This window comes from Hetaerina americana, unplaced genomic scaffold (assembly GCF_022747635.1).
Source record: "Hetaerina americana unplaced genomic scaffold, ioHetAmer1.1.p SCAF_2, whole genome shotgun sequence".
Lineage (NCBI taxonomy): Eukaryota > Metazoa > Arthropoda > Insecta > Odonata > Calopterygidae > Hetaerina > Hetaerina americana.
The window spans coordinates 17,741,314-17,765,175 of NW_027286763.1; the positions used below are offsets into that span (position 1 = coordinate 17,741,314).

Genomic DNA, 23,862 nt, shown 5'->3' on the forward strand with positions numbered 1-23,862 from the left:
GCATTGATTCAGTTCCCAGTTCATTTGAGAGGAATTTTCCTTTCGTCTTTTACCGTTCTACTACAGATAGCATTGCTAGGCAAAAGCTAAAAAAAATTAAGTTTGACGTAACCTAGGTTTGATGCTCTTATTGGTTAGTCTGGTAAAAATATTTTAAGGCATATGATAAAGTTCTGTGAGATGGATTGAATTGAATGATGCGCTCTTAAACCTCACGGTAAAGGAAATGACTCACCGGTAATTAAACATGATATTTTTTTAAGCAACCGCTACACTCTTTCGTAGCCTTTTCTATATTGTTTTTTCCACCCCAAAGAAGAGTTAATCCTAAAACGGGGTTTCCGAATTGTTTTAATATGTTTCTAATATATTTTACGTACATCTCTTGTATCGCTATCATTTTACGGAAATAAAAACCTTTAAAACTGAACTGAACTTGATGAATTCTGCCTCGGACATTAGCGACATTTAAATTTTTAATCCTTTATTTTTACTAAAAATTTTCTCTTGAATATAATTTACATTCATAAAATTAAAAGTATAATGACCTAATTGCCAACAAGTATTTAAAGGAAATAATTATCGGTAACATTCTTACGGTAAGGAATTATTCAAGCGATTTACATCCAGCTTTCGTGTGCGGTAAACTTACATTTGCATTGAAAAAACAGTTATGCATGTCCAAAGAGAAAGAAAGTGATCTATATGAGAATATATTTATGTTCAAACTAGAAACATGAAATCTACTGGTTTTCAGCATAAAAGGTGTCACCCTCTTAGTCAGCGGAAAGCTCCAATTTTGCCGGATAACTTGAAAAAAAAACCGGTAAATGAGTAGCAAAACTGAAATCACCACACTTTTTTTCTCAACGAAAAATAAAATTTACTTACATAGATCAAAACTACTCTATTACAGCCTTCCATTTCTTAATTATTTTTCATGAACTTTTTTTCCATGGCTGATATTGAGGGGAAATATCACTCCAGGTTAGATATTATGGAGCCAAAATAGTCTGACAGTGTTAAAATTTTACTGATGGAAAAATACACTATTCATGCACCAACCACTTTTGCGATATGTAACTGAACGCCAATTTTATCGAACTGTAATGCATCTAAAATTAATCCGTAAGACACGCTCGTAAAACCATTTCTTTAACTTGAATGAATACAATTTTTCGACTCTCCTTCATTAATGAAGTAAAAACTAAACTTTTTGCTTCTTGAAAAATTATTTTACTTGACGGAACAATTTGTACGCCGCATAAAAATACTGAGAATGACACACCATGAGACGAAACAATATCATAATGAAGAGGTATATTGCATACATTACTATCTCTTCTGTATAAATATACTTAAATAGAAATTCAGTACTGCGGAGGAACTGTGTATGGTAGACAGGCGTTTTTTTACTGTGGGAAAGATAAGGAAATTAAACTACAACATCGAGATAGGAAGGGAATTGAATTAAGGAAGATAAATAAACAAAAGGTCAAATTTGAGACGGGAAATATAAATTTGAGATTATTTTCCGTGACGTCGAAAAGGTGTCACGTGGGAGTCGCCCGAGAATGATTCACCTTTCCGAGCGTTTCCAACCGCTCTCCTCTTCACGAGCTCGCCTCCGCCCTCCCCCGCCTCCCTCGGGCTCTTCCTCCTCTCTCTCTTCAAACATGCGTACGTATACATCGCCCCTTCCTCATTTCTCGCGTTCCGGGAAGGCTGCCTGTCGCTTGCACGCTACCCTTCACCGCCCGCACGTCACGCCCTCTCTCACTGTGGGGTCGAGCGCTTCCGGCGATCAATTGCTTCGCCCTTCGACGTCGGCGACACAAGGCTCCCCTGCACGTGGGGTTTCGGACCGCGCCGCCTTCAACCGTCCCCGGAACGTGAAATCGTCGCGTCTAGCACCTCTCGGCTTAAATCAACCGCTTGGGCTTCCGTACGAAAAAGAGTAAATCTGCGCGACCTGTAATTCCCCCCCCCATTCAGTATAAGAGTTTGACGGGATTTCCGGGAAAGAACGAGACTGCAAGATAATGGAAAGCCATAATCACGGATGGATCATAAACGTTAGGAAAAAGTTTTTCATCTTATTAATTTCTCATAAAACGACTCACATTAAGCATATGTGTACATTAAGTGGAAGCCCTAATAAAAATCTAAAAGCTCAATTATAACGTCCCAGTAATTGACTCGAATCGATTAATTTAAAAATAAAAGGAAAATATATCTAAGATAGACATTAATGACAGAGAGAAGTCAGCTTATGAATTATTACGAGGGTCATCCGGAAAGTAGTACCCGTTCGTGAAATAAAGACACAAAAGTAAATATTAACAAACATAAAAAATTTTATTTGAAAGAGGATACTTTAAACTACTTCTCAACATAATCTCCAAGCAAATTAAGGCATTTGTCATAACGTGTGACAAGTTTCTGTATTCCTGCTGCATAGTCCTTCGCCGCCAGCTCATTGAGATACGCGAGGGACCCATCTTGCACAAATTTTTGCATAATGCAGATGGTGTTTAACAATTTCATGAACAATTGTTCGAGAAACATTGGGAAAATGCTCAGGGATGTCATCAATTGTGACGCGCCGATCGTTTCTCACGAATTCGTCAACTGAGCTCACCAGTTGGTCTGTAATGACAGACGGTCTCCCCGAACGCTCATCGTCGTGTGTGTTCCCCCTCCCCATGTTGAAGTTGCGACACCACCGCCGAACAGACGACTCGTCCATTACATTGTCTCCATACACCTCCTTTAATTGGCGATGAATATCACATGGGCGAACGTTTCTTGCATTGAGGAATTTAATCACTGCCCTCACTTCACAACTGGCGGCGTTCTCAATTTTTTTAAACATTGTAAACAATCACAGAAACAACACAGGCAATGCTAGCGTCACGCAACTTGGCTCAGAGAAGGCAGACAAGCCACTGAAGCTATCTGACCTCGTCCAGCGGCTACTCGCGTCGTCAGCACTTCATGCGGCACGAACGGGTACTACTTTCCGGATGACCCTCGTATTATACGGACGGTCTCAAATATGTATGATCTCTTCAATAAAGAGTGCAAATACATTTTTATTGCTGGCTTAATTTCTACTGTGTGCGTGATGAAATTTTCATAATCAATACTCCAGGTACTCGTTAGCGTTCAGTTAACCTATGGCAACGTTGGAGGTAACACACGAGAAATATGCTGAAATCAAATTTTGCTTTCTCCCAATTTAATAATCATAGTAGATGCACATGCGGAAATATTGAAAATTTTATTTAGTGTAACCCACACTTTGTTGAAAAAATACACGAGGCGTGTTTGAGGGAGGTGGCTCATTTAGCTAATCGCGAAACTCAATGAGAACTCATCACGATTGTTTTGCAAAAATCAAAGTTAATACTATTTCATACACCTTAGAGTCCAGTTGAAAACCCATGTGACTCTTCGGTTCTACGATGAGTAGAAATAGATTCGAGGAAAGCGTTTTTCATCAACAGAAGAAATAAACACTCCTACCGTAGTAAGAGGGGCCTATAATAGATTTTCAACTTAATCGCTAAAGAAACGTCCTTCTAATTTATGCAAGAGCTTCAATCTGTAATTCAACCTTCGCTCCGTGAGTGACTCTTAGCCTGGCTGCTCTAATATTTTGGATACGCTACTAAGTTTAGTAAAACAAGTCGCACGTGATCCAATTCGGCAGTTAATCCAAATTCGTGAGGAACCCATATACTTGCAGCATATTCTAAATGAGGCGTAAACGAGCGATAGATAACCCATCACATTTACCCAGTACTCTTCCAATAAATCCTAATTTTTGGTTAGCTTGCCCACATATTCCCCGTATGTGTTTCACCCAGGAGAGGTCGTGAGTGAGGGCAGTGCCTATGTATTTAATTGAGTCGACGTACTCTTCGCAGTCTACCTATACTTCAATATTCGGCATTATATTCAATATAATAGTTGAAGCTGAATTTGCTACTTTTTAATCATATGTTTATCGCCAAAAACAATAATTTAGGAAATATTTGGTTTTATTCTATTTTAAAGGATCATTATATCAAACATCCTTTAGCATTTAGGCAAGGAGTACGTGATATTTTGGTAAAAAGTATAATTATATATGTTTTCAACTCAACACTGTTTTGGGTTAAACCTGAACTTCACAATATACACGCACCTTAACTGTGAAGAGGCTAATTAATCGTGATTGATTTTGAAAAAAAATACAGCACAGTACAATTTGATGGTCAAAAACATTTGCTAGCGATAAAAAAAGTTGGCGAAACCTAGCCACATGAAATATTGTTTGGATTTTATTTTCGTCTAGCAAACGAATGTATACTTGCTCAAAAAGTAACAGTTTAGTTTAGCTAGCAGGAATGATTATTCAAGACTTAAAGAAAACTTTAAAATATATTCTGAAATTATGCGTAAGAATTGAACCGCGGATACCAACTTATTTCACCTGGAATGAAGCGATAAAGAAAGAAAACACGTCGATGAAATTGTAAACGAATTGAGTCAGCAAAGAGGGATTGTTATTTTCTCCAGTAATACAATATTGTGCCGATAAAGTTGAAGAAATAAGGTAATTTGATACTCTTACCTCAGGTAATACATTAAAAAAATATTTTGTATTTATTTTGCAGAATGTTTTGAAATAGGAACATAAAAAATGAGGAACAAATAATCGTATTAATGTCAAATTACATTATTCCAGTCGCTAGTCCGACTCGTGTGACTATCTTTATCATTCCTACCTCATTTTACCATTTTTCACCCGCATAGGTTTTATCTAGCATAGTGTAATTCTGGTGAGCAATAAATTTATACATATTAAATACTGGCTAACCGTAGCCCCCAGCCCTCCCCCATCTTGTGCGACGAAGTAGGGCAGGACACCAAGGAGACTTACGGATGTGGGGCGAGTCAGCCAGGGAGGAGGGGGGGGGTAGGGGGCTCGGGGGAGGGTGAGAGGTGGGGCGGGGAGCTGAAACCCTCTGATGACAGCGATGGCACTGGATTGCTCTTGAGGAGGTGGACGTCTTGAATGGGCGCCATGGAAATCAACGCCGTCTAGCTTTTGAGGTGAAAGGATATTTCGAGTAGGCGCCCGGCTTCGCTCGGGATCTTCGGGGCCTATCCCATAGCGAGCCCTGGAAATACACCACCGTTCGGGGGGCTATTGTTGGAGGGTGCTCGAAGCAAGGGGGTCAAAGGGGGCGGGAGACGATCGAGGACGTGCAGGCGTCGTCAGAACACATTAATCCGGAGTATTATGCGGCAGAGCAGACTGCTGAAGGCTGATAAAAGAAAATACGTACGGTAGGAAATGGGCGGGTTCGATGCTTGCGAATAGCGCCAAAAATAATTTGCCAGTAATCCATTTCTATTTTCTAGAAGGCGCTGGTACGAGTATACATTCGTTCCCATATTTTTAATATTCTATTCAGCCGTCCGATTAAAAAAGGAATACTTATATAAGAATCTCCAATAAATTTTACATTCAATTTTACCTATTTTGTACGCATATTTCTCATTGTTAACCATAAACTCTTCCCGATTTTTGCTGCGTTATTCTAATACCTTTGGTAATTAATTTCTTTGAAGGCATAATAGAGGTAAATATTTCATTATGCATTTCAAATAAAGGGAGTTTTATTACTGTTCGTACTCGGGCACTTTTTCCATCCGCCGATGAGCAAGTACCCTCACTTTCCTGGCTACCTATCGTACCATCCCAAAACGACACCGTTTCGAAATCTTTAAAATTTCCCTGAATCACTCGCGTGTCACACACGGCGCGGCTTCATTTCGCCCGCGGGGCAGAGCGCAAGGGGCGACCAGACTAGAGGCCTGCATCACCGGGCGAGATCGAGAAATACCTAGGGCGACGGGAACACTCAGCTCATCCATGCGTTGAATGGGGAACGAGCACCACGAAAAATGCCGTCAGAGATTCCGAAGATTTTGATGCGCACCGCCGGAGCACGTCTGCTCATGCACTTTCGCCTTCTTGAGGGATGGTGTTCGTGGGTGGCGGATTGGAATTTCCAAACCCAATCTCTTCCATTTCACTCTCTCCCACATGTAAGACAAGGGTATGCTTACGATTAGAATGGTGCAAATTAGAACCTCGTCCTTTTGTTTGAATCTTCAATAGAGCTGATTCGATGACTATTCCTCAATTTATTAAAACAATTTCAGATCAAATTTCGCGAGATTGGGTAGAATATTTTGTATAAGCACTAGTCCCACATCTTCTCAAATAATAAACAAAACATCTTTTCATAAATAATCAAGGATTTGAAAAATAAATTCAAGGCAAAACTGACATGGTTCGATAATAGAGAAGGATGAAATTTTGAAAATTACTAGGCTAGCGTAATAAGTCACCATGTTAGTTGTTAACGCATTTATCTAACGGTGAGATTTTATGTAAATTGGGATGGATTAGGGGATTGAAATAATCTATGGTTGAGCGCGATGCGTCGACAACTGAAAGACTAGTCATTAGTGTAACGATGTGCTAACCGCTTCAGAACATGTCAAATTATACTGGCAGATTCGATCACCGGGACAAAATAAGAGATATAGAGAGACAGTCACGCATAGATCCAATTACCCGTTCTTCTTTCGCTCGATGCGTAGTCATAACAAAATGGAGCCCGAAAAATTAAATTAACTTGAGCAATAGGCTAAATGATATTGCTTGAGTAGTAGGCATGAATAAATAATAATTCTGCATGCATGGCTGATACCCTAACACTCCCGGCCAGATGCCCTTAAGGCAGTTTGGGAGGCATTTTGTGGATGTAGATATATTTCTTCATTGGCATAGTCGATCCTGAGCGGTGCTCTAACGCAGTGATATCATTTTTATACTCCGATTCGTCAAGTCCCTCAACATACTCATTTACAGCATCAATGACTTCCTCGTTGCTCTCAATTTTTTTACCTCCGAGCTATTTATAAGGTTAGAAAACAGATAACACACCCTGGGGGCTAAATCTGGTGAATATGGTGGATGGGGGAACAATTGGAACTTCAATTTGAAGGTTTTAGCCATCGTAACGACCGGCGAATGGGCAGGTGCGTTGTCACGGTGAAACAAGATTTTTTCTTCGCTAAGTGAGCTTCTTTAAGCATTGCAATAACTCTGCGTAGTATTGATCTCCGATGGTCTCGCCCTTTTGCAGATAATCAATGAAAATAATTCCTTTTGCATCTCAAAAACAGTCGCCATAACCTTATTCGCCGATAAAATATTTTCCTTCTCTGGGGTTAGTTCACCTGGTCCAATCCATTGCTTCGACTTTTGTTTACTTACAGGAGTGTAGTTGTCAATCCAAGTATTATCGACATTTATGAATTGCCACAAACATTTCCTGGGATTTTGCAGGTAACGCGACATATTTTCGATTGGCACAGTTTTCCGGGTCAATTTGTGATTGTGCGTTAGCAAACGCGGCACCAACCTAGCACAGAGCTTCTCTATGCTAGGTAACTTAAAATTTAGACGGTGCCGCTCTATGAGAAATATTCTCGTCGTGTACCTTAAAAAGCGCCAAAGAAATTTGCTATGCATTTGAAGTGTATTTTCCTCAAATAAGACATGTACAGATTTATTCTTATTAATTTGGATCAAATATTGGAAATGGATATCTTTGAAACAATGACTGGAACTATAACTGAACTATCGCAAATTATTTTGAAATAAGGTATTTAAGAGTTGAACACTGTTTTTTATAGTTTGATGTCAATATATTTTTTAATGCAATGGAATTCGGCTATTTTTGTGTTCATGATACATATACGATGCACTCGTATCTACTCCTTACTCATTATGAACTCTTTACTCGTTATGTACTCGTATCTACACGTGTGTACTCGTATCTAGTCGTTAATTGATTTTGTGAAATACTCGTAAAATATGGTTTAAACGCTTCCCAATTAACATTAAAAGGAGTGCCCTGCTACTTAGCAACTTGGTTTAGAGTGACAGTGAATTTGTGGCCCACAAACACGCCTTTGCGGGGAAGCACACTCTGTAGCACCTTTTTGAACTTTCACTTTCCTTCATCTCTCCAAACACCCGACCCATATTTTTATTTTCTCATTTAACCTCTCATCTCGCTCTCGTCCGCACCCCTCTCACTTCTCTCTTCCAGCTGCTGCATTTTTTTTCGGAATTTCTCGCCGCAGGAGTGGAGGCTGGAGGTCCATTCTCCCCACGAGCTCTCCAAAAAAGTTCTCTCTCCGTTTATTTCTCGATCCCCTATACACGCCTATTTCCACCTCCCTTCCTCCTCTCCCAAATATTCCTTGGCAGCCCAGGGGCCTCTCACACCACTCTTAATCTTTCTTAAGTGAACTGGTGAATCCTCCCACTCCATTCTCCGAAGTCTCCCCTTAAACCCCTTGCAGTCGGGCCTTGTTCGATTCTTTGCCCTCGCCCGTATTTGCGGATTCTCAATTTCTCCGGCCGCTCGCCCCGCCTGCCCTCCGCTTTCCCATCTCGGAGTTTCCAACTGTTCTCCTGTGCCCGCCCGCCTGCCTTTCTCACTTGCGGTCCGCGGAAATTGCTTGATATCGAATTTTTCATCGTTTTGGATGGCCGAAGAGAGAAACTCGCCCGGGAAAGAAACCTCAAGGCATGAACGGAGCCACCTTTATTGTGCCAAGTTCCGAGTTCATTTCATTGTTCAAAGTTCGTACATTATGTTTATCGAAGGTACTTCTAAGCCAAGTACTATATAAGCACAAAATGTACTCAAATATAAGGGTTTTTACACTGTTCGGCGAGGATTTTATTCATGAAAGTAGCGCAAACTCCGACGTCATCTAATAGCAGTTAACTCCGAGTCGAGCCTAGAGATTTTTCTCTTGACCGAGTTAACACTTTCTCCATATTATCCCTACTGGCAAAGGTAATCTGGCGACAAAAACTCTATTACCTGAGAATATTCTTTCAATTAATACTGACTAGAATAATGTCAAAATTCAGCTAATGCGGTAGTATGTCATGATAGTATCTTTTGTTTTAAGATATTTGTAGAGTTTATACAAATGGTTGAAAATATATGGGATGCGTTATTAAAATTCATTGTTTTTCCTTAAACCTTAAAATCTTTTCATTAACCGTCTTACACAGTTACCAAATAGGCTGAGAGTTCTCCTAGCTACTCGTAAATTAAAATATATCTTAATGAAATTAAGAATACAAAGTAACTTTCCACTGTCCTTTATTAGCGTACCTGATGATGACGCTTGAGCGTTGAAACCGGTTGTACGCTAATAAAGGACAGGGGAAAGTTATTTTGTATTCTTAATTTCATTAAAATGAATTTCCACAAGGTTAAGCCAGAAACAATTGAATATTTTAAAATCTATCTTATTTAGATTGCTTGCCAACAGGCCCCTAATTCCATGAGAACACACCGATTTTTGAGAACATATTTGGTTTCTTAGCTACTGAAAGATGTCCTCGTTGAAAGTAATTTCATTAAAAAGATTTACCAACAAAATCTGGAAGGAAGAATAATCTAGATACGTTGAAGCGCCTTATCCTGCTTTTCAAATGTTCTTTCTGCTCATCTTGATTTTAAATTTGATGCACTTCTTAAATTGGAAATAAGCTGTCAAATCTAAAAGTCATCTTCAGGTGACAACTCTACAGACATCCATCTATAAATACTAAACTCAGGTAGCGGCGTGGAGGTGAGAAGGTCGGAGGGTGGGTGGGAGAGGGAAGTGAGCAATGAATGGTGGGAGGGAAGGGTGGAAAGCATCAGGCCCCAAATGAGGAGCATTCCTCCTAGTGGCGGAGGAAAGTGGATGGGTTTTAACGATTCATAGACATAAATACGAAACCCTTTACATATCTCTGAGGTCAAGGGAGGGCGTAGGGGAAGTACCTGATGTCCTGCCAACTATCAAAGCTCACTTCCCTCCCCCACCCACCCTCCAACCTTCTCACCTCCCCGCCCCACCCGAGTGTAGCATATATAGATGGATGTCCGTCAGAGTTGTCATCTGTCGATGGCGTTGAGCATTGAAACCCGGGTCGTATCGTAATACATTTTCAGTGAAATCATAAAGTTGCTATTTTTTTAATTGCCAATATGAATCTATTCCATAAAGTTACGCGGGGAAACCATCAATTACACTTCTTAAATGCCGAAATGGCAGTTTAGGACATATGGCTGATGCTTCCCAATTTTTCTTACTGTATCAGTATATCGTTAAAAATATACTGTCGCAAACCAACCACGGTAATCAACCGGAAGCATACTTTGATAGTTGATAGAGCTCATCTAGTGCTAAGCCCATGGGGGCGGGAAATTCACGCATCAGGTTAATAAGGGGAGCCAGTTCCATTCCCAGTGCCAACTGTGGTTACCCAGGAATATGTTACCCGAAAAACTACACAACTGGAATTAAACTGAGGTTGCTCAGAGGTGTGGACTGGAATCAAACCTGGACCCTCTGGTCAGTAGCTTAGCAATCTACCCACTGGACTTTCATGTCCCCTAATGTTTTAAATTCAATTTCAATTCACTTTCCGAAAATTTTCTTATTTTATACACTGTTTCGATTATTTCCTTTTTTCAAATGTTGTTGCTGCTCATCTTAATTGGAACGTCATTATTTACTTACATAAATTAAAAATATTTTGAGTTGCCCAAACGAATCATTATCTTTAACAAATATCAAGACATCCTAGACGCAAAGGATATCATAAAAGAGTCCACGATTTCACGTGAGGAGCAGCGGGGCCTACTTCTCTCCGCTGCCAAACCACAAAGACGATATGGATAACCTAATGTTCATAAGGAGGGAATTCCATAAAGGCATATAGTTTGCCAAATTGACACCCCTACGTAAAAACTGGCCACACATCTCGCGCAAGGATCCACATGGCCTTAAAGTGGCAATTTGGAATGTCAGAACTATGTTTAAATCCAGCATGGTGCAGAACACGTATACCAGAAACTTTGTGCCAACATTTGAGACTCAAGGATGATAAACAAATTCACTGGTGGGAAACATTTTTCAACTACGCATGTAGTACGCGTCAAATTCCATTTAACTGGCTCAAATATATAAATAATTTTATGACCCTGTCTAAAAATTCAAATGCGAGAAAGTACACATTCTCCCATAAAATATAATTTGCAGTTTTTTTACTTTAAACATTCTCTTATATTTTTTATTATCAGCCATAGGTATTTGTTTTCCATTCCACGGAATTTGAATACTAATGAAAAATTTCAAATTCTCTGTATCCATTTTTCACGTATCTTGCGTCAATTTACGTAATAATTTTCTGCAAACATTATTCATCAACTCTAAGCAGACAGCACAACAATTATCCATCGGCCACTTCATCGCACACTCTTTTGAAATGTTCTTGAACGTGGCATGAGATTAAGTATTTCAGAAGGTCACTTACCTAGACATTTAGAAGCGGGCTGTAGTTTTCTTTGCAGAGACTTTGTTTTGAATAAGCTAACTTATATATATATATATGTATATATATATATATATATATATATATATATATATATATATATATATATATATATATATATATATATATGCTTTCGTAGACGTAACACGGAAGTGCCGAATAGTACATTACACAGTAACAAACAATATAGAAACACAAAAAAAGGAACACTCACACGTTATTTCTTGATAATTTCGATGGAATTCTACTCCGTCTTCATCGGAAGAGAGAGAAGTAATGACTGCCAATATATACTGCCATAATATATTTATATATATGTGTATATTTATATATATTCCTGATATAGTGAATATTATTTATGCTCATTTAATTTGAAATAACTCTATGCATCGGGACGCAGGGTTTGAAACGGAATATTCGAGAGGGAATAAGGTACAGGAATTTCTAATTCGCTTTGATCAGGGAGTAAATGCCATTCAGAATTAGGGCACCTATTTACTAAATAAGGAGTCACCGGGAAAACGTCCTTAACCGGGTTCACCGGTGCAGTATTAAGACCGTGCTCAACGACCGCTGAGCAAACTTTACCATAAAAATATCGAGTTGTAACTTGTTGTCAACTCCTCCGCCATCAAACGTGACAGGGAGTGCAGTGCATGCACGGAGCGAGAGAGGTTGGAGAGGCCTTCACGAAAAGAATGCGCTGAGTGCGAGCGCATTCCTCATCTCCTATTCGTGTTTGATGAAAATCTTTTTTTTTAATTAATGAACTCTGCCTTCAAATCAAACCTGCTTGTTAAAAATGCTTTTAAATTGCCATTATTAACTCACGCCTTCATTAATAATGAAAAATTTCAGCGACATAAAGTTTCAAACATAAACTGCTGAAATTAATTGAGAGGTAGTGACTATAAAGAATAAGACGTTTTGCAAATATTTTAATGAGTGAAAATGCTATCCCAATATTCCACATATATATTTACTTTTTGTAATGCTTACTATGTCATATATTCATGCGTAATTACATGAAGGTTCTGTACTCAATCCTATTTGGTCGCATGAAGTGAGGAAGGCAACGTGATATATGGTACCATGCACAATGGTCGTATGCATGGAAAATGCGCAAATATACGAGCCGGTGTTTATTTGACTCTTTATTTATAGACCATCCCTATGGACTAAAAACTTGATGTGTTGTGGTTCTGATGATTCTTAGAGCTGTATTGGCGGAAACAAAGATATTATCTTCCGATAGACCCAAGCCAGAGAGGTCAAAGGGTAGGGACCAGGCGAAATACGGTCCGCGCAGCGTCTTTTCTTCAGTGAAGTGGCTGCAAAGGGGTCTGACCCTAGTGGGGCTGCCAGTGAGTGATGGTGTTACGATCAAAACACTAACAACGAGAATCTACCTAAATTATTTATCCCATGCTACAATCATGGACATAGATCAGAGCGTGAGTCCTGGTAACCACGGAAATCGACGCAATGGGGCTTTTTTTGTATCGGGCACGGGGGAGGCAAGGCTTCTCAAGAAATATTTTATTCGAAACAATCAATAGGAGCAGCGCAGAAGACACAGAAGAGGATCGAACCTCGTAGATTAGGGGGCCTTCGAATGTAAGAAAGACGTTGAGGATATGGAAATTAGAAAATATAAAGCGAAAGATAGAAGCAATATAGATGCTGTTGGAATGCTCAAGGTAAGATGGAAGGATAGCGGAGATTACTGGAGAGAAAGTTAAAGAGTAATGCATGTATATAGCGGAAGGAAAGTGAGCCTGTGAGTGGTGTCAATAATTCTGAATCAAAAGTATACAGCAGGCGACTGACAGATTATAGTTAGTGAAAGCTGAACCAACTAACTTGGTCATAATTCAGGTAAATATACCATCAAGCAATCAAAGAGAGGAAGAAGGAAATATTTTTGCGCTAGTGATCTGCTCAATTCCGCCTTTCCCACCTCTCTTGTGTTCGTCCATTGTATGTGTTCGAATGTGCTCGAATGGATAAGGGGGTAATGCATTCGCCAATGTACGAGGGTCATCCGGAAAGTAGTACCCGTTCGTGCCGCATGAAGTGCTGACGACGCGAGTAGCCGCTGGACGAGGTCAGATAGCTTCAGTGGCTTGTCTGCCTTCTCTGAGCCAAGTTGCGTGACGCTAGCATTGCCTGTGTTGTTTCTGTGATTGTTTACAATGTTTAAAAAAATTGAGAACGCCGCCAGTTGTGAAGTGAGGGCAGTGATTAAATTCCTCAATGCAAGAAACGTTCGCCCATGTGATATTCATCGCCAATTAAAGGAGGTGTATGGAGACAATGTAATGGACGAGTCGTCTGTTCGGCGGTGGTGTCGCAACTTCAACATGGGGAGGGGGAACACACACGACGATGAGCGTTCGGGGAGACCGTCTGTCATTACAGACCAACTGGTGAGCTCAGTTGACGAATTCGTGAGAAACGATCGGCGCGTCACAATTGATGACATCCCTGAGCATTTTCCCAATGTTTCTCGAACAATTGTTCATGAAATTGTTAAACACCATCTGCATTATGCAAAAATTTGTGCAAGATGGGTCCCTCGCGTATCTCAATGAGCTGGCGGCGAAGGACTATGCAGCAGGAATACAGAAACTTGTCACACGTTATGACAAATGCCTTAATTTGCTTGGAGATTATGTTGAGAAGTAGTTTAAAGTATCCTCTTTCAAATAAAATTTTTTATGTTTGTTAATATTTACTTTTGTGTCTTTATTTCACGAACGGGTACTACTTTCCGGATGACCCTCGTAAAATGAAGTGTATATATTATATATATATATATATATATATATATATATATATATATATATATATATATATATATATGGTTGTGTGTATAGTATAGCCAAAGAATTATTCTTTGTGAACCACAAAAAACATTAAAAGGATTAGTCGAAACCAAAACATTCCCAGTGAATAAACGCTCTTTATCTTCTTTGATGAAGACTTCCTGTTGGCAACCCATTACTTTGACTGTCCCCTGGTTTCAGGGGTTTAGTATTTAGTGTTCCAACGTTTCGCTCACAGCAAAAAAACGACCCCTTAAGCCATGCGGATTTTTTCTTGAACAGTTGAAAGCTATCCTTGGCACATTTCACACAATTTTGTTTTTCGTCAGCTGAGAATAATCAAGGCACCAAAGAGCGAATTCCTACGAGTAACTTTCTCAAACCAAAATTTTGATGCAAAATATAATGTACCATAACCTCGAGATGCCTACAGCATTTTCAATCTCGCGTACAAGGTGTGATCAAAAAAAGACAGGACTGATTTTATAACTTGTTTATTTCGACGGATATAGCTTAATCGAATTTGTCGCCCTCAATGTACATGCCTTGGCTGGCAACACACCTTTGCCAATGTTTCTTCCAGCTCTCGATCCCTGCCTGGTAAGCCGCCTTAGGGATCCTCTTCAGGGCCACCGTACAATTAGTTCTAATGTCCGCAAAAGAGTCGAATCGGCGCCCTTTCAAGGTTCATTGTAACTTTGGAAACAAAAAAAGTCTAATGGAGTTGGAAAGGCACAGCCGCCCTACTCTCCACGTCTGGAGAGTAGGGCGGCTGTGGGATCACAGAAGTTCCGGTTCTGGCGAAAAACTCTGTCACAATCAGCGCCGTGTGAGCCGGCGCGTTATCGTGGTGAAAACGCCATGCATTGCTTCTCGACATATCCGTCCTCTTTCAGCTCACTGGGACTCTCAGCCTCTTCATAACCTTTAAGCAGAAATCTTTGTTGACGGCTTGATCCGCGGGACGAGTTTTGATGCGACGCGCGTCATGCCCAAAATGTCTGTCAAAATTGTCCGACAGGATCCAAAACAAATGCTCTCTTCCTCAGCTATCTCCCTAACAGTTAAATGGCGACGCACCAAATCGTTGACCAATTTGACATGGTGGTGTCTGTCAAAGTGGCAGGTCACCTTTTTCGCGAATCTTCATATGTCGAGGTTCTTCCCGATTTAAAAGGACTGTACCACTCAAAACACTGGCTTTGACTCATTTTTTAGCTTCATTAACAAAGGCTAGCTGAATCATTCCAAATGTCTCCATTGCACTTTTGCCAAGTTTGAAATAAAATTTAACGCACACACGCTGTTCCTCTAGCCCCTTATTGCTGTCGTTGTACGCGGCGAGGAGCAGGTTAAGACGCGTACCTGACGTAGCTACCGCTGCGAAACGACTCGACGTAAACAAACAAAACACCTGTCGTTTTATTCGTCAGATGTGTCGCTAGATGGCGCACTGTGTCTCGTTTCGATTCGTTGAACGGTTTGCGGAGAATAAAATCAGTCCGGTCTTTTTTTGATCGCACCTTGTATTTGCAGTCTTCTATCATCCATCACCATATCACGAATTCTTTTGGTGATTTCTGGAGCAGTTACCTCCGCAGGGTGTCCAGAACATCCAGCGTCACTTGTTCACATAAGCATGACCGATCCGAAATTTCTGGTACCCCTTAAAACCATTGCAATCGCACACGAAGATTCATCATAATGTTTTTGGGGTTTATCAATAGCTTCCTGAGAGACTTCTCCTTTTCTGAAACAATGAATGTTGCACAAACACATTAAATTCTCTTTCATCCGTATTTTAGAAATCACTCAATTTGCTCGATTCAAACTAGCACTAAACGCTGTGTAATATTCCAATATGGCTGAAATGTGATGCCTGCTCCTTCAAGATATGTTGTTAATAGAAAATAACTTTTAAAATGTTCACGACTTTACGCAAACATGGCAAGATTTAATACAATTCTCATCTTACATGGATGGAAACATTTTATTTATTTAATTTTCGACAATTACAGAACGTTTTAATTTGGACTGTATTTTTCATAAACTACTTTAAAGCCTCTCAAAACGAGCGAAAAATATAAAAAAAATAAAATGATAAATTATGACAGAAATTAAGTCGACTGATTGTTCATCCAATACAAATTGGGACGTGTATGACAGATATGTCATTTATGAAAAATATTTAATCGTTAATTTGGCAATTATAAAATTATTTGTTCAGCTTATCGATGCTGATAAAATATTGCATTAGGTATTTTGGATATTTATCGTCCATATGTTAATTTAGTTCCCCTTTATTATTGTTACATACAGGGCGATTTACAATAAGGGTTTGCTCAAAACCTATTATCGTATACTGACCATACATGATTGACTCATTTACTGAAATACTACCTTGATCAAAAATTTCCCGGAATTTATTCAGAAAATTAAAAATACAAGTTTATTCATCTAAATCTATATTGTCCCCTTCAAAGTAATCCCCATCGACTGCAACACACTTATGCCAGCGCTTGATCCAATCCTGGAAACATTTTTTATATTCGGTTTTCGGTATGTCCATCAGTGCTTCTTGCGATTTTTCCATTACTTCCTCTCGGCTGCTAAAACGCGTTCCCCGTAATGGTTTTGTAACTCGATTGAACAGAAAGAAGTCACAGGGAGCCAAATCAGGTGAATTCGGTGGCTGTTGGATGGTATTTGTTGCATTTTTCGTCAAAAAATTACGAATAATGATAGCACTGTGCGACGGTGCGTTATCATGGTGCAAAATCCACGAGTTTTCTGCCCACATTTCTGGTCTCTTTCGGCGAATTGCTTCACGCAAACGTCTCATAACGCCCAAATAATACTCTTTGTTTACTGTCTGGCCTTCTGGCAAAAATTCATGATGCACTACACCGTTGTAATCCATGAAAACCGTCAGCATTGCCTTCTTTTTTGACTGAAAACGACGTGGTTTTTTTGGTCTCGGCTCATTTGGTGAACGCCATTCACTTGCCTGATGTCTGGATTGCGTGTCGTACTCATAAACCCACGTCTCGTCTCCAGTAATGATCCTTTTGATGAATGTGGGATCGGATTCAGCCTCGCAAATCATGTCTTTTGCGACGTCAACACGGTCTCTTTTTTGCATGAAATTGAGGTCTTTTGGAACCAACCTTGCTGCTACACGACGGAAACCCAAATCATTAACCACAATGTCTTGGGCGGATCCATAGGCAATGTTCAAGTCCTCCGCTATTTCTCTGATGGTTAATTTGCGGTTATTGACCAACATTTCTTTTACTTTATCAATTTTTTCACCGACTTTCGATGTCGATGGTCTGCCACTGCGTTCATCATCTTCGATTGACTCACGACCACTTCTGAACCGCTCGTGCCACTGGTAAACGACCGTTTTTTTTAGAGAATCGTTGCCGAAACACTTTTCCAACATTTCCAACGTCCGTGCGCCACTAAATCCGTTTTTTACGCAAAATTTAATACAAGTTCGTTGTTGCAAATTTAAATCCATTTCTGCAATTGTAAAAAATCGCCAACACACACAGAGATAGATGTACTCTTGGCTACGTAACTTTTGCAAATGTCAAGTTATGACATTAAGATTTAAAGGGAATATCAACAACAGATGTACCAATTTAACAAAAAAAACAGAACTCAAATCGGAACGATGGGAGCGCCACACGGTGGTTATTCCGGGAACTTTTTGATCAAGGTAGTATAAAACCTTTGTTAATTTATCTGGCTATTGCAACGACCATAATGGAGAGCAGGTGAACAAATATGTGCGACGTAAATAAGTCGGGAACATGCGATCGGGCAAATGCAGGGAATAACGATTTGAAAAACAGGCGCCTTTCATTGAGCAGCGCGATAACCTTTTCAGTATCGACAAAAATAAAACTTCTAGATATGGAGACATGCTGTCCAAATAGCATTCGCTAACCTCTCTCCTCATCTCTCGCTACCACTCTCTGAATGAAGCAATGACTCGGAGCGGATGAGGCTTTTTTTGTAAACACCTTGAAATATTTTTAGCACAGCTATGGAGAAAAAAACTGCGATAAAAGTCTGGAAAAGGGAGTGAAAACAATAAAGCAACGCCGCACGTGTCAGGGCGAATATTTTCCTACGCAATTTTGGCGATGCTACGACATGAAATTTTTGTAAAAGATCAGCGATACACATGAAACAATTTTCATACTTGTGGATAATTTTTCAATGGATACATATAATTTATTCGTTTGCTCATTAGAAGAATCTCATTTATAGCAAAAATAAGCTCGTTTTAAAACTCTAATTTTAGTTTCTCACGTGGAAATGTTCCCACAAACATTAAATTTTAGTGCATTTGTAAAATACGCATTTTAGTCCCTTTAAACATATATTGCAAATTATTCATCGGTCATATTCAAACACCGTCTTTTTACAGAGCATACTGATGCTGAACTTAATTCTTTTGGGCCGAAAAATGACAAAGTTAGTCAATAATCTGCCGGGCAATATAAAAATATATTTGGATGAACAGTAAAATCCTTAAATTACTTCGAAAGCCGCCGAAACACACGTAGACAACCGGCGTGAAAACATTCATCAACTCATATTATTTGGGAGGGAGGACTAATAAAACGGCACCGTTGCCTCCCCTTCTGTCGTCTGCCGCTGTAATTTAACGAAACAGCCACCCATGGCATCAAACCAATGCGTAGGCGCCCCGCGAAAAGATCCGCCCGCCGCGGTCATCTGGCGACATAAATCCGGATCGCCGCTCCGCCCTCCTCCCCGCCCCCATTGACCTACGCCTCGATGATTACAAAAAACGCCCGTGAACACCCATACGTTGCGTTTTTAATCGTTATGGATTGAGTACATGCAAGCCGGGAATGGCCGAGAGTCGATAAATTGACGATTCCCGGAGTATGAGTTGTGTGTTCTTTCGTAATTCTTGTTTTGGTCGCTCCATTTCGTCACGGGCACCCGTTTGCCTCTCGCGTGATGCTCTCGTATTAACGGCGGTCGGGACAGAGCCACCGCTGCTGTAAATATCTCGCGGTAAAGTGATTTAATAGCAGCATCGTCGCCGGACCGCTGGCACGACTACAATTCCGCCTGCACCATTCCACCCAGTAGCATGGGAGCATTTTGTACACGCTCGCCATGAAAGGTTCGCCCGAAGTTTTTTATTTTTATCTGCGGTATTAGTTCATTGGTGGACAGGTCAAATCATTTATTTGAGGTGATCGATTAAGTCACGTTCGGCATTATGATGATGAGGGCGGAAAGAGAAAACCGTGGCTTCTCGTTACCTCTCCAGGTCTCGCCAAAGGAAGTGTACTGTTACTCAGAGGGTCATGAAGGGCTCTAATCGGAATAAAAAGGGAATGCAATTGAAAAATATGTCATAGCTGAAACTTAAAATCAACTTATCTGCGTTATTAAAAGTACGAGGGTAAGTCAATAAATAAATCGCAAACGTCAGATTATCCGATACCATCTTTAAATTACGCACGCATATTTTTCACAGCTTGTCGTAGAGGCCGCCTAGAGACATCTCGAGGTCATTCGGTCAGTCAGCATCGGACAGTGCAAAACGGCGGGTGTATTGCGTGAGTGTAAACGGAAAGAACAGCTGTGATGAATATTTCATTGGAAACGCTTGAAACAACCACCGTACAATCCCGACTTAGCCCCCAGTGATTCTCATCTATTCGAACTCCGAAAAAATCTTATGTTTTGAAAATGATGATGCTGTAGTCCAAGACTCGTTGGCTGCGACAACAAACAAAAGACTCCTTTGCCAGTGGCTATCAAGGAATTGTAAAGAGATGAGTTAAAAGTCTGAATGTACTGGTAAATATGCAGAAAAGTTAAATGAATTTCAGGAAGTTAGTTTGATTGGTATTGCTTATTTCCAGTTTTGCGAGTTATTTAGTGATCTATCCTCTCATAATCCAGGCCTAGGTTTGTGATTTATCAAATCAATAAGGGTTGAATTATGATTTTGTCTTCTTCAATTATAATAAGTTTTCTCGATTGATGACAATTCTAAAAAATTATTAAATAAACAAATTACAGAAAGACTGGAAAGAAAATAACTATAATAGCATCATTGATCAGACCTTATGTCACAAAAGTGGACATTTCTAAAACAGTAGTCACATTAGACGGGAAATAAAAGCTACTTCCTTCAGGTAATCAATTTATTAAGCTAATGATTGGAATTTTACCGATTCGAATCTCCTTCAAAATCAGGGACTAATATTTTGACCGTATTCTTATGGTCACTAGGGAACGCGGAAATAAAGACTAGAAACTCAGAGCTTTAGTTTTAATTTTCACAAAACGTTTTATAAAAAGGCAACGTTAGTCAAATTGTTGTAGATCCACGTGGAGAGAAAATATCCTTCAGCTTGTCTCCATGTGTCATTTTTGATGCCAAACATGAAATCTTTAAAATTCACCTGGGTTTGTGATTAGATTTGTCTGAGGTTTTGCACTTAATTCTAAGTCAAGCCTTTGGCTGCACCGTATTTGCGTTATATCTAGTTTGCAATATTAATAAATATTTGTATTTGAAAAAACACCGAAGAAATACTACATATTTCATGGGTCATCGTATGGTTGATGAGATCGCATTCTCCTTCAAATCTTATAGTCTAGTAGATATATATATATATATATATATATATATATATATATATATATATATTTTTTTTTTTTTGATTTCTGATGTCCAGATGAATACAATCGTTGAAGAAGAAAAGTGTGTGCCGTTATATTTCTCTCGTGAGTGTTTCTATGTCATTTATATATATACACTTTTCTTCTTCAACGATTGTATTCATCTGGACATCAGGAATCAAAATATTTTCAATGAGGTTATTTCTTCTTCTCGGAGCCTTTATTAGACTTCTGTCTTCCTAAATTCCTCGCAGAACTACTTCATTAGCCAATCAACATCTCCATTCTATACCATATTTACAATGCATCCAATTTTTTCCTCAACTCTGCCGTTATCCTTCTTATCTCACTACTTGGGGAGAGCACCATACATTCACGTTTTCATTGCTTTCTTACCCCTAGGATTGTACCGTTGGCTAAATTGTCTTGCGGCAGAATACTTTCATTTACTAGGACCTCAAGGGTGCCTACAAGCACTCCTCCGATAAAACTCGAATCTTTCCCTGAGCAACGGCAACTTGATGATGAGCAAGAGATGGCAGATATTCGAGTGCGGCCATCGACTCTGCTCGCACCGACGGGTCTACCCCTTTGACGAGGGCCCCACGGGGCGCGACCAAACTACTTGCCTGCCTCTCACCTACAGAACGACTTCCTGTACTCTCGCGGTGACCTCGAACCCGTTTTCGCTGGTTGCTCGCAATACGGGCACAAGGACTTAACAATCATGCGTACTCAAATGACACGCTCTGCGCTGCTAGGAATAGCGGGTCGCGGTCGCCTCAACCGCGTAATGATTGCGGAGGCGTGAATGGTGAGTGGCTCTCGCATCGTCCCCCCCACCCCAAGGGGAAAGGAGGTCACAAGCGAAGGAGGGAACAAGTCCATTTGGGAGAAATCTCGAGTGGATTTTCCCTGTCCTCCTTCGCGCACCTCCTCCCACAAAACCTACGTGCGATCTCGTTCGACGAGTGTCTCATAGTGATTACTCTGTACATTATTGATATTCATATATCTCCCTTCCCTGTCCTGAACCCTTTCTTAATTTCCTCCACCAGTTGTTCACATTTATGATGAATAAAATGGGAGATTTGCAGTATCATGTCCATGAATACCTCCCTATATTTGCCTCGTTTGTCTCATCTCCTTTGTCCTCACCACTATTCCCTGTTCCATATGCAAATGGTTAATCTACCTTCGCAGTCCATTCCTGTTTTCTATAGGATTCTCCGTAGAATGCTCAGTTTCGCTGTATCAGACGCTATAGTGTAGAAAATAAAGAGAATAATTCAGTACATCTCTCCGAGTGACTTTGGTCATTCTTTCTGTCAGTATTCTAATTGACTGTACGCAGGGTGGGTCGGGTTCTCATTTTCATTTTAATAAATTCTCTCTCATTGCTAAAATCCCGAATTGTTCTTCTCCGTGTGACTCGTGTGAAAGCATTTGGGAGCCATTCACCGGCGATTCGTCTTGAACAGACGGGGCCGCCCCACATAAGGGCGTGTGGACCTCATTAGCGCCATGTGAGCTGCGTCCCTTCAGGAGAAGAGCAAACACTCTATGTGCGGTATGAAACCTTGAGATACGTATGGATTTCGAAATGTCTTTCAAAGAACACGGGAAAGGCATGGATTTAGAATAGAGAACGACTGAAGATCGAAAAGTGTGAAAATAATCAAGCCACCTCTTTCTGCTCTTTCTGTCAGAAAACATAACTGACCTGGAATGGATGGTAAAAAAACCCTAAGCCAATGTGATTTAAAACGAAGAGACGGACTGTATGTGTCCCAAGTGAACATAATTCATACTTTGCCACGGGTGTCATCTCCGTGATCTGATTTTTCCCACAAGGCTCCATCTCTTCTCCATAGGTGGTCATTATGACCGAAACACTGATAAAGGGGAATTCCTTCGTTTCAATTACATTGAATTAGGATGTTATTCTATCAAAATATAGCCAGAATCTTATAATCTTAATTTGAACTTGAATACACGGCTGGTAAGGGTTAGAGTATACGGGCTGGATTCCGTATGGATTTTCTATCCGCCGGCACTTCAAGCCTGAGAGCATAAACGTAGACGGAAATACAATGACGAGCAATGGTTTAACGATTCCATCCAAGGTAAGAAAATAAATGGGATAAATAAAAAAACATAATTTGGTGGATTTCCCACATCGTGGCGTATGGATCGTGCTTTGTCAAAATGTTTACTCTCATGGTGCGCCGTGCGTGCTTAGGAGCGAAGTGCAGGCCGCTCAAAATCGAGACAAACATTGAAGTAAAACACGATCCAAACAAAGCCGCACTCGACAGGTACCTCGAAATAATCGGGTCGCAGCAAGTCCTAAGAAGAAAGTGTGACTCCATTTAATCTTTACTGCCTTATTAAAAACATTGAAATGACTGCCGAGCTTTTCCCTCGTGGTTAGTGGATGTAATAACGTGATTGCAAATGTGTATTTTTTACATTCACCCTTCAAGATTCAAACTTTTAAGTACATAAATATCAATCCGTTAAAAATCATCAGCTATACTGCCTGACGCATTTTAACCACGTGGAGAAAATCGATTTGGCAATCAGCGAGTGACCAGAGAATATTTCATCTGCGAGGGGTTCAATCACTTCATTTTTTAATTAATCCTTTGGATATAACAGAAATAAATGATAACACATTCATGTAAGATGAATTTTAAACTTATTGAATATTGGATTGATATAACCAACTAAGATTAAATCAAAACCAAATATTAGATAAGAGAGAGTAACGATTTATTTATCTTTGTTTTTTCTATGGCTTAGGAAAATGATTGTTGAGGTGAAAAGTGTGGATTTGGAGGCTTTAGAGGCATA

At 39.9% G+C, this 23,862-nt stretch overlaps 1 protein-coding gene across 1 annotated transcript in view; it reads right to left on the reverse strand.

Moving 5' to 3' along the window:
- LOC139687589 (tyrosine-protein kinase Dnt-like) overlaps positions 1-23,862 on the reverse strand; it is a 772,241-nt gene that overhangs the window by 33,886 nt on the left and 714,493 nt on the right. The gene's annotated exons all lie outside the window — the stretch shown is intronic.